Source organism: Lissotriton helveticus (assembly GCF_964261635.1).
Source record: "Lissotriton helveticus chromosome 1_1 unlocalized genomic scaffold, aLisHel1.1 SUPER_1_unloc_5, whole genome shotgun sequence".
Lineage (NCBI taxonomy): Eukaryota > Metazoa > Chordata > Amphibia > Caudata > Salamandridae > Lissotriton > Lissotriton helveticus.
Genome location: NW_027611692.1, coordinates 1,744,380 through 1,756,626, shown reverse-complemented (window position 1 = coordinate 1,756,626; position 12,247 = coordinate 1,744,380).

Sequence of the window (12,247 nt, the reverse complement as noted above, 5' to 3'; positions counted from 1 at the left end):
TTTGGATGCCGGTCAAAGTGCAGCGCTGATCCTGTTGGACCTCAGCGCTGCCTTTGATACGGTATCACACGCCATCCTTCTCTATCGTCTGGAGGCAGCAGGAGTGACTGAGAGAGCGCTGGAGTGGTTTAGGTCTTTCTTAACTGATAGATCTTTTCGGGTGTCGGCCCCTCCGTTTCTGTCACAATCCCACTCCATCGGACAGGGGGTTCCACAGGGCTCAGCATTAAGCCCCTCTCTGTTCAATCTGTATGTACAGCCTTTGGCTGCTGTTGCTAAAAGATGGGATCTAACGATGGTGTCCTATGCGGACGAGACCCAGCTGGTTATCACCTTAGCTGAGAGATCATCGGGAGCAGCCACCAGATTCATAGAGGAGATGACAGCTGTGGCACAATGGATGACAGAGAATTGTCTACAGCTCAACGCGAGTAAGACCGAGGTTTTGGTGGTCGGAAAGAATGCCACTCTTTGGAACGAGGACTGGTGGCCAGCTTCCCTTGGCCCTATGCCATCGCCTAAATCGGCGGTAAAAAATCTTGGGGTCTGGATGGATTCCACTCTCAGCTTCCAGACCCATACTAAGAGAGTTGCGGCCACCTGTGTTGGCCTACTAAGGGGCCTTAAACTGCTTCTGAAATTCTTTGATCCAGCAGTGCGGCAACTTATTGTGCAGTCCACAATACTATCTCGCCTGGACTACGCTAGCTCCTTGCTTCTAGGAGTAAACAAAGCAAGAATTCAGCACCTGCAACGAGTTCAGAACTCTGCTGCCAGAGCGCTAGTGGGTCTCCCTCGCCACTGCTCAGTTGCAGCTACGATTCAAGGACTTAACTGGCTTCGGGTCGACAGGCGAATTCAGTTTAAAACCCTTTGCCTGTCGTTCAAAATCCTGAAGTCCAATAGCCCTAAGCTACTCTGTGGTCTGCTGAGTCCATATGTGCCACATCGAACACTGCGCTCCTGCGGACAGCACTTGGCGAATGTGCCACGCTTTACTCGTGTTAGGGCTGGCGGATCCTCTTTTTGGTACTTAGCTGCTAAATTGTGGAATTCCTTGGCATTACACCTCCGGGTCATGGATGACCTGCTGGCCTTTCGGAAGGCTATTAAAACGTTTCTGTTCTCATCTGTATAGGACTTGACTGTCACACCCGTGCAGCTCTCTCTGGAAAATGTTTGGGATTTAGGTCTGACAGCGCCGGGACGCCCCTTTGCTGGGGAAGCTGTGCGCTTTAGAAATCATTTAACATAACATAACATAACATATCTTGTCTCTAACACCTGTAAAAGAGATCCAGTGTGCAGTGATGCACATGTAATCAGTGGCTTGGCTACTGGTCCACATGTCTGTTGTCAGGTGGATACTATGCACAGCACTCTGCTGCAAGGCTTTTGCAAGCAATTCCAGCACGTCGTGGTGTAGTGCTGGAACAGCAACTCTGGCAAAATAGTAGCGGCTGGGAACATTCCATTTTGGGCAGAGGGTTGTCACAAATACCAGGAAACACACACCTTCAACAAAAGAAAAAGAGAGAAGGTCCAGAGCTAACATTTTAGCAAGCTTAGCATTGTACAAACGTGCTATTGGGTGGTTGCGCTCATACTTTCCCTCCTGCCTAAACATGCTAACAATGGTACGCTGCTTGGTATTTCTTTCTGTTGTGCCCGATGCTGTCATTCGCGTCGCAGACTTCGCACCCGTACTCCTTGGTGTCTCCGGGTTACTCTTACTCTGGTGCCACAGAGATGTTGCTGATGCGGAAGATGTGGGATCTACCACTGCAGTGCTGGGGAGGCGGACAGGGGTACTTAGTGTACCACTACCAGATAGAATATCTCCCTCTTCTTCCTGTTTGACCTGTGGACCTTCTACTGCTTCCCCACCAACATTAATGGTTCCTGCTTTTATGATACATAGGTGGTCCTCCCACTTGATTGGGTGGTGTTTTTTCATATGGGTCATTTGGCCTCCGGTATCATAGTTTGTACCAAGCTTACCACGACTAACAGAGGAATGACAAATGGAGCATATAGCAATGTTCTCCTCATTTGCGCTAACTGTAAAGAAGTCCCACACTGGGGAGCTTAACTTTTGTCTCCTGCTAGAGGTGCCACTTCCAATGCCGGATGAACTGGAGGTTGTGTGGTGAATTTCACTATGTGGCTGCGCAGTAGTACCACTACCTACTTCTGCTGAGGTGGAACTTGTGCTGGATGTAGGACGCTGCCGGCTGTGTGCAAATGTAAACATGGAAGCTGGAGGTAGTTTTGGTGTGGCCTGTGTTGGTGGTATGCGTGCTACATCCCTAGTCGCAGCCATTCTTGATAGGGTTAAAATGTTGGTCTCCATGTCCTCAGGGCCAGGAGTAATGCTTGTGATGACTGGGTCTGACTCATCATCACCATCATTATCCGGCTGCTCAACATCGCACTCCATAAGTGGTAGGCTTCCTGGAACCTTCCTTTTCCCTAGCCTGGTCTTCTTGTGATGTCTCTCCCTCTCATGCTGAGATTGTTATGGCTTCCAATTGGTATCAAGATCATCAGAAGGGATGCTTGGCAAAGAACTCAATGGACTAACCCTCCTTTTCCTTGGTGGGGATTTGGAAAACAATAGATCTCCTGCATGAGGTGCTGCCTCTTCTTGCTCTGCATCAGGCTCAATTTCCTGAACTGCCCCGACTTCGGGAGGAACAACAACTACTATTGCCGGTGGTGGTTCTTGAACAACAACTATTGCAGGCGGTGGTTGTGGTGGTTGTTTTCGTTGAACATCTACTATTGCGGGCGGTGGTTGTGGAACACCTACTATTGCAGGCGGTGGTTGTGGTTGCTCTTTTCGTTGAGCATCTACTATTGCGGGTGGTGGTTGTTGAACAACTACTATTGCGGGCGGTGGCTCAGGTTGAACATCTACTATTGCGGGCGCTGGTTGTTGTTCACCACTTTTCTGCTGTGTTCCCTCTTGCGTGGAATGTGTACTACTTTGAGATAGCGATAAGTTCAGTTCAGGCTCAGTATCACTGCTTTCCACCATTAGGCTGGCTACCTCTTCCCCACTCATCTGCTTGGGCCTGGGTTGGTGGCTTGCGCCCACTGATGCGGAGGTGCTGGCCCCAGCTTGGACCCCCGTCACTGCTGCTGCAGGCGTACTTTTATTTTGCCCAAAAAAGTTTTTCGGGTCAACACCAGACTTAAGTGTCACTTCCTTCTTCTGTTCTTCCTTCTTCTCAGCAACTTTCTTGGTCTTGGAGGACCTGGTACCTGCTTTCTTTGGGCCCATCTTCTTCAGATGTCAGCAGCAGCACTCAGTTGCACAAGTTGCTGAGAATGATGTCTGGTCAGGTTAGTCACACCACACGTGACGTAGTACAGAAGGACGTCCGTCTGGCAGTAGAACAGGCGATGAATGATGACAGACACCTCCTCTTCAGTCTTTTGTGCACCTGCAAGCAAAGAAGGCAGAACAACATCAGTCGAATGTGGATTTTTTTTAGCTTTAATTTTAATTACTACTAGAAGTATTAGTACAACCAGTAAGAGTAAGAATAGCAAAGAACTAAAATGCAAATGTAGTGGAAATGCAACTTGTTTATCCTCAATTTGTGAACCATTTCGGATGGATGCAGCATCAGTGACCTGCAGCAGATAGCAATGGGGATGTGAACAGTAGTAAGCCAACAGGAACAATGGCAAGACACAGGCCAATTTGTCAAAAACAAAACAGCGCACTACTACTACCACCACAGCTCCACATGGGCACTCTCATCACACGTTCATGGGTAAAGGCCAGAAAACAATAAACTCAAGCAGGCCTATATCCCTCCCTATATGGCCAGAAAAAGGAGGATACTGCATCACAGGTTAATGAAAAAAAGAAAATCCCCATGGCTACAAGGTTTGAAAGTAACACAACAACACAAACAACAAAGGCATTTAGAGTTTTCACCCAAACAGTTAACTACACCCCAAACACCACATTTGAAAATTCAATGCATTGCCACCCATGCCCTAAATCAAATGATGTTAAATTCAACAGACAAAATGGACAACGCTACATCAAGCATCCCGCTGACTATCTCTGGGACTCTAGGCCTACTGGCAGAAAAAAATCACACAAGTTTGTAGGCCTGCGGCAAAAAAACTAAACCACGATGGAAGGTCACACAAAATGGCCGCCCCCACATGGCCTGGTGGCCACCCCCAAAAACATGAAAAGAAAGAGAAGACAGACAATACATTCCTATGGCAAAAGGACAATGCTTGGCTTGACAAAATGGCCGCCAAGCCGCCCACATGGTCAGGCCACCCTCAAACAACAAAGTACAAAGAGGACAGCAACACTAAGTGTTCCATGCTCTAAAAACTACAAGCAAATGACAACCTGAGGAGTTTCTTTTAGCAAAATGAACAGCATCTACATTTTCGGGAACGTTTTAGGCAACTCGAGAGATATTGCTCGCGAGAATGCAAATTCGGCGTGTTCGGCAGCGCGAACAGTATAAAACGTCGTTATCGCGTGCCCGAACACGCACATTGAGCGCGCGAAGAAGACAAAAACTGTAAGGTCGCGTTGTAGCACTGTGCAAAGTTACCAAAACTACGCGAGCTGAATTCTAGGGTTACCTAGTGCGCAGAAAAAGCCATATTATTCAACACACACCCAAAACCTGCAATTCAACACCAAACACACATTTTGCTAATCAATCCAAAGCCATCCATGACCTACATGATGTTACACTTACAACGTAAACACCCCTATAACAGTTGAACAACTTTCATGCACCCACTGGCAGAGTAGGCCACAAGCTTGGAGGCCTATGGCAAAAACACAGAGGCTACTACTAGTACCAGGAAATGACCGCCACGACATGGACAGGCGGTCACAATAAAAAAAAGAAAAGGAATGCAAAAATAAGAAAGGAATAAAAATAGAAAACAGACAAAGCAGGCCTATGGGAAAAGCAAAATGCATGGCTTCACCAAATGGGAATAGGCACAAGCCCCATGGCCAGCCCACCAACAAGAAAGTACATACAATTTAAATAAACTCAAGCAGGTCTATCAATAACCCTATATAGCCAGAAAAAGGAGGATGCCTGTTACACATCACAGGTTAATGCAAAAAAGAAAATCGGTTTGAAAGTAACAAAACAACACAAACAACAAAGGCATTTAGAGTTTTCACCCAAACAGTTAACTACACCCCAAACACCACATTTGAAAATTCAATGCATTGCCACCCATGCCCTAAATCAAATGATGTTAAATTCAACAGACAAGATGGACAACGCTACATCAAGCATCCCGCTGACTATCTCTGGGACTCTAGGCCTACTGGCAGAAAAAAATCACACAAGTTTGTAGGCCTGCGGCAAAAAAACTAAACCACGATGGAAGGTCACACAAAAAGGCCGCCCCCACATGGCCTGGTGGCCACCCCCAAAAACATGAAAAGAAAGAGAAGACAGACAATACATTCCTATGGCAAAAGGACAATGCTTGGCTTGACAAAATGGCCGCCAAGCCGCCCACATGGTCAGGCCACCCTCATGGTCAGGCCACCCTCAAACAACAAAGTACAAAGAGGACAGCAACAGTAAGTGGTCCATGCTCTAAAAACTACAAGCAAATGACAACCTGAGGAGTTTCTTTTAGCAAAATGAACAGCATCTACATTTTGGGGAACGTTTTAGGCAACTCGAGAGATATTGCTCGCGAGAATGCAAATTCGGCGTGTTCGGCAGCGCGAACAGTATAAAACGTCGTTATCGCGTGCCCGAACACGCACATTGAGCGCGCGAAGAAGACAAAAACTGTAAGGTCGCGTTGTAGCACTGTGCAAAGTTACCAAAACTACGCGAGCTGAATTCTAGGGTTACCTAGTGCGCAGAAAAAGCCATATTATTCAACACACACCCAAAACCTGCAATTCAACACCAAACACACATTTTGCTAATCAATCCAAAGCCATCCATGACCTACATGATGTTACACTTACAACGTAAACACCCCTATAACAGTTGAACAACTTTCATGCACCCACTGGCAGAGTAGGCCACAAGCTTGGAGGCCTATGGCAAAAACACAGAGGCTACTACTAGTACCAGGAAATGACCGCCACGACATGGACAGGCGGTCACAATAAAAAAAAGAAAAGGAATGCAAAAATAAGAAAGGAATAAAAATAGAAAACAGACAAAGCAGGCCTATGGGAAAAGCAAAATGCATGGCTTCACCAAATGGGAATAGGCACAAGCCCCATGGCCAGCCCACCAACAAGAAAGTACATACAATTTAAATAAACTCAAGCAGGTCTATCAATAACCCTATATAGCCAGAAAAAGGAGGATGCCTGTTACACATCACAGGTTAGTGCAAAAAAGAAAATCGGTTTGAAAGTAACAAAACAACACAAACAACAAAGGCATTTAGAGTTTTCACCCAAACAGTTAACTACACCCCAAACACCACATTTGAAAATTCAATGCATTGCCACCCATGCCCTAAATCAAATGATGTTAAATTCAACAGACAAGATGGACAACGCTACATCAAGCATCCCGCTGACTATCTCTGGGACTCTAGGCCTACTGGCAGAAAAAAATCACACAAGTTTGTAGGCCTGCGGCAAAAAAACTAAACCACGATGGAAGGTCACACAAAAAGGCCGCCCCCACATGGCCTGGTGGCCACCCCCAAAAACATGAAAAGAAAGAGAAGACAGACAATACATTCCTATGGCAAAAGGACAATGCTTGGCTTGACAAAATGGCCGCCAAGCCGCCCACATGGTCAGGCCACCTTCAAACAAAAAAGTACATAGAGGACAGAAACAGTAAGTGGTCCATGCTCCAAAAACTACAAGCAAATGACAACCTGAGGAGTTTCTTTTAGCAAATGAACAGCATCTACATTTTCAGGAACGTTTTAGGCAACTCGAGAGATGTTGCTCGCGAGAATGCAAATTCGGCGTGTTCGGCAGCGCGAACAGTACAAAACGTCGTATTCGCGTGCCCGAACACGCACAGTGAGCGTGTGAAGAAGACAAAAACTGTAAGGTCGCGTTGTAGCACTGTGCAAAGTTACCAAAACTACGTGTGCTGAATGCTAGGGTTACCTAGTGTGCAGAAAAAGCCATATTATTCAACACACACCCAAAACCTGCAATTCAACACCAAACACACATTTTGCTAATCAATCCAAAGCCATCCATGCCCTATGATGTTACACTTACAACAACTTAAACACCCCAAAATCAGTTGAACAACTTTCATGCACCCACATGATGAGGACTCTAGTAGTACCCTTGGGCCTACTGGCAGAGTAGGCCACAAGCTTGGAGCCTATGGCAAAAACACAGTGGCTACAAACACAAAATGGCCACCACCACCTGGCCAAGCCACCCACAGAAAGTAAATGAACTCAAGCAGGCCTACACAAACTACATGAAGTACTAGGGTTACCTAATTTTACTAAAAAAAAATTACATTCCACTACAACAGAGTATGCAATTATATCCAATGCCATCCATGATGTTTTACAGACACAACTGAAACATGGGTGGACCCTTGGGTACCTCTAGGCCTACTGGATGAAATTTCAAACACATACAACTTGGCCCCTCATGAAAGTACAGGCCTCCCTCAATAATAATTTTTAGAAAGATTGAGAAGCACAGAAAACTGTAGTTAAACAAAAAACCAAACCAAACAAACATTTACAGTACACCAATTCACAATTCTCAAACTTACTTGTAAAAGAAAAGTTCAAATCCAAAATTCCTCAATAAATCCAATTAAATGCTATGATGCAGCAGAGTGATCCTTCCAGCTCCAATTCCAAATGAAAGTGAACACCACATGGACAAAACACTGGGAGGAGCCTGGTGGACAGGAACAGGAAGTTGGAAACTCAGGGGCACTTCCTTTCTCTTGAAAAAAAGAGTAGAAACAAAAAGAGGACTCCTAGCCCAAAAAAATACAGCCAAATCACAATCTGAGGGGTTAAACGAACATTTTTGAGAAGATTTTAACATGCTCGGGAGATATTCTGTGCCAGATTGCAGTTTCTGCGTGTTCAGAAATGCGATCTTACCAATATGGCGCTGCAAGGAGGATCGCACGTCCCAATGACATGTTCGCGCGTCCGAATGACGTAATCGCATTCTCAAAGTCGCATGGGATTGTGCGGCCGGATTCCAAACATCGTAGCGAACGCGACCGGGAGAGAAAAGCGAGAAAGCGAACGCATAACCACGGTAAGTCATTACCGCACACGTGAGAATGCTATTGAGCGCGCGAGGAAGAAAAACTACTACGCTATGCTGTAAATTGCGAAGTAGTCGACAGCTTCGTGCTCGCCACGAAGTGCGAAGTTGCCGAAAATTCGCAAACTCCGCGAATGGAGCGTAGTTCTCCGCCCAGGGTTAATTTTTGCATTTGGGATGATGAATCCCAAATGCAAAAATAGCGCTCGCAAAGGGCCAGATTCTCAGAATTGGTCTAGTGCGTCTCGGTCCTCATTCGTTAGCATTGACAGGGTCAGGTCTTTCAGGAAGTCTCTCCCGGTATTTCCGTCCCCTTTTTGTCAGTGTCCTCAAGGATCCAGTTCCGTCGTTTGTCTTGTCTCTCTAACCATGTAAGCAACTCATTGGCTTTATCACCAACATCATAGAGACAATGCTGGGTAGCTATTTTCCATTAGTGCTCTTAATGTGTGCTGCTTCAGTTGATGGTGTAATGGGAGAGAAACTGATTCCCCACTTGCCAACCGAACCTCCAGGAAAGCACATTCCTTGTCCTGAGCCTCGCACTTCAATTTACGTTCCTTCGACATTCTCCCAATCAAGGCTTGTGTCTGGCCTCAAATCACTGCCTTGAATTCACCCTATAGCATACAAGCTGATTCAACAGGCCGCCTGTTCTCCTTAAAATAGAATTCTGCTCTATCTCTCATACGAGCTTTGAACGTCTTGTCTTTTAAATATCACGGATCAACCCTTGGAGGTAGGATGAAGTCCACAACCGGACCATCGAGTTTTACCTCCACCCGCGAATGGTCTGAGATTCCCCCTGCTATGTGCGTAGCATCTCTAAAATCAACTTTATGGACAGTCTGGGTAAAAGGACGGTGCAGGCATGCCAGACTACCATGTGCTGTAGACAGGTGCGTCCGGTTCTGATACCCTCTTCCCCTCTAGGGGCATTTAGGAGTATCATGAATATAGTATAGGTGCAGTTCTGTCACTCCAGTCACCCCAATATGTATATGCTCTGTCGTAAGCGTCTAATCCTTCCACCGGATGAGTCAGTCTTGTCTGGGTCTCTTTCCTGTTTCCCGGCACTTGAATGGCACGCCCGAACACTCGAGAGAGCAGTGACCCACCAGCAGGCTTTTGTTGAGCGCTTTTGTCCTGGATGTAGGGCTGCATTCAGTAGGGCACCCATCCTGTCTTTTCTTTGCTTTTGCCTGAAGATCAGCAGTCCCAAGGTAGCAGTCACACCTGGCCTGTCGGTAAGTGCAGCCCCTCTGGAGGCCCGACCGTCAGCAATTAAGCCCACACTGTGGCCGGCTGGACCACAGGCGTAAGCTCCGACAGGGCGTTCGACACTGGAGTAGTTGTAGTCCCTCATGGGCCTCTGACACAGAGTAGTCAGAAATTCAGCAGCTAAAAGCCCAACACAGGCTCTCCAGGAAGCCAGTAGATTCAGACCCTGTTGTGTTAGGAATTTGGCAAATGCAACCTTGAACACGCCGTTGGCAGCACACAATCGTCCAACTGGGCTTCAACAATCACTTTGTCGTAGAGTTTTATTTTCTGCCTTGAACTGTTGGGAGAGTCTTGGTGGGGCAGGAAGTCCCTCATACTAGCTGGTCCTGCTGGATGGCTTTCCGGCCCGCCCTACAGATAACGAGGATGTGTCGGACCTTGCTTCTTCCAGGACAGACTTGTCTTCCCTTCCCTTTCTTACCAGACAGGCAGGCTTCTAGGTAGACTTCTAGGCTCTTCAGGACAGCTACACAGCTTTTCCATTAACGAATTCAGCCTGCAGGTGATGTCCCCTCGACTTAGATAGGCTGACACCATCCCTGGTGTCACAGCAGGCACCTGAGTACTTTGTAGAGCACTTTATTCCTTGGTATCAGAGGACTTTGAACTAGGGTATAAAAAAGGGATAGATGGTCCCACTTGCATACACAACTGGCAGGCAGGAGATGCTGTTTACTCTGTCGCACTCTCACATTGCATTTATTCTACGCGCACCAACACCCTAAACACACACTTGATGTTAGCGCAAAGTCTGGGCACAGGCATAGAAATGGAGCATTACATGGGTGTGTCAGTAGAAAGCCACTCCACTGACCATGATGCAAAGATATCATAAGGTTTTTGATCCTTACAACAGGGTGCATTGCCACCACCGCTCTAGCTGTTAAACCCATGACAGTCCTCTGCCATAAATAGGGGCACACTTGATGTGACCCTCCAGGTCACAGGACCGGTCCAAGACTTCTCATAGTCCCTTGTTAGTAAGTGCACAATACTGGGGTGGCAGCAAAATCTCATGTAATTGTTTTGTGGTAGATTTATCCCAGTAATGTGCAATTACCAGTTTGACGCCATTGACTGTGGAGTTGCCACAAGGAACAGATTCTTCTGCCTGTTAAACCGCATGCCATTCACTATTTCATAATGTTTTTGGGTCTTTTATTTACCACTTGATTTAAGCAGGTGGAAGATATATGCATGTGGTCGGTTGGGGGGCGATGGGTGAAGCAGGGGAGGGAAGGGTAAAGAAATGTCTAACAAAGGGAAGAATTGTGAGTTTCCCCCAGTTAGTAAAAAAACAGCATAAGTCTTGGCTGCTTCTGCTGCACCCAGAGTCTTGTGCGTCTAAGAGGAATCGCTGCTTTTCGCTACGAGGAACTCCCTATTTGAACTTGCCTGTTATTGCTGCTACTACTCGCCGGACCCGCTGCGCGGGTCCCGCTTCGTTGTTTGGAGGAGAGTCTCTTGTGCACCGGGCTTGAGGCAGTGACTAGGAGGCTGTGTAAGCTGCAGGGCTGCGAGCGGTGAGTCAGGGACTCGGAATCCCAGGAGTCCCTGCAGGTCAAAACCATCAACACCTGGCCCGCTCTCCCTGCTGCCACGCCCCCCCCGCCCGAGGTGTACTTAGTTCCCTCTATCTCAGCACTTCATGGGACGCTAAGAGGAATCGCTGCTTTTCGCTACGAGGAACTCCCTATTTGAACTTGCCTGTTATTGCTGCTACTACTCGCCGGACCCGCTGCGCGGGTCCCGCTTCGTTGTTTGGAGGAGAGTCTCTTGTGCACCGGGCTTGAGGCAGTGACTAGGAGGCTGTGTAAGCTGCAGGGCTGCGAGCGGTGAGTCAGGGACTCGGAATCCCAGGAGTCCCTGCAGGTCAAAACCATCAACACCTGGCCCGCTCTACCTGCTGCCACGGCCCCTGCCCTCCCTCCTCTCTTTATAACGGTCATTGTAGCCCGCTGCGCGGGAGCGTCCCGGGAGAAGCCCGGGACATGGGCGTGCCATCTGAGGCCGTCAGAAGCTGAAGTAGGCTGGTTTGGGCCCCGTCCCTTTGGTTTGTCCTATTAATTTGTCTTACTAACTGACTTGCTTGCTCCTTTTCTCCGCCTAGCACTGGTTAAGAGTGTTATACTATTATTTTCTTTTCTGTTGTGCTCCCTTGTTATTCAATATGACGGCAAAAAAAAAAACTCCGCTCTGGCCGAATTTTAGTTGGGAGGTCATGTTCTAAAACGAAATCGAACCCCCTGCGGAATAAAATTAATTCTACTCTGCAAATGAAAGGTCAATGCCAACTATACAGTTTATGAGAAAGGGGAAAGGATAAAGTGGTGTCCGATACCCAAAATTCTGATGAATTAAAGGGCAATGAGCCAGAGACAGTTTCCTTCCCTGTTAATGATATTATCACTCTGGCTGAGGCCTTCTCAACGTCTCCCCCTGGGATACCTTCCTCTGAATTAGTGGGTGGTCCTGGCTCTCCTCATGCCCCTGTAGTTACGGAGGGTGATTTTACATTACCTGATATTGATCTAGAGTCCCATAAGCGGTATTCAGAACTTGCCCTTGCTAAAGCTAAAGCTCTGGTTAGCACTAATGCTCATGAAGCCCCTATAACCTCTAGACTTCATCTCTATAGTAGCACTCCTTCTAAATTAGATTTTTCATTATCACAGTTAAATCTCATTTCTA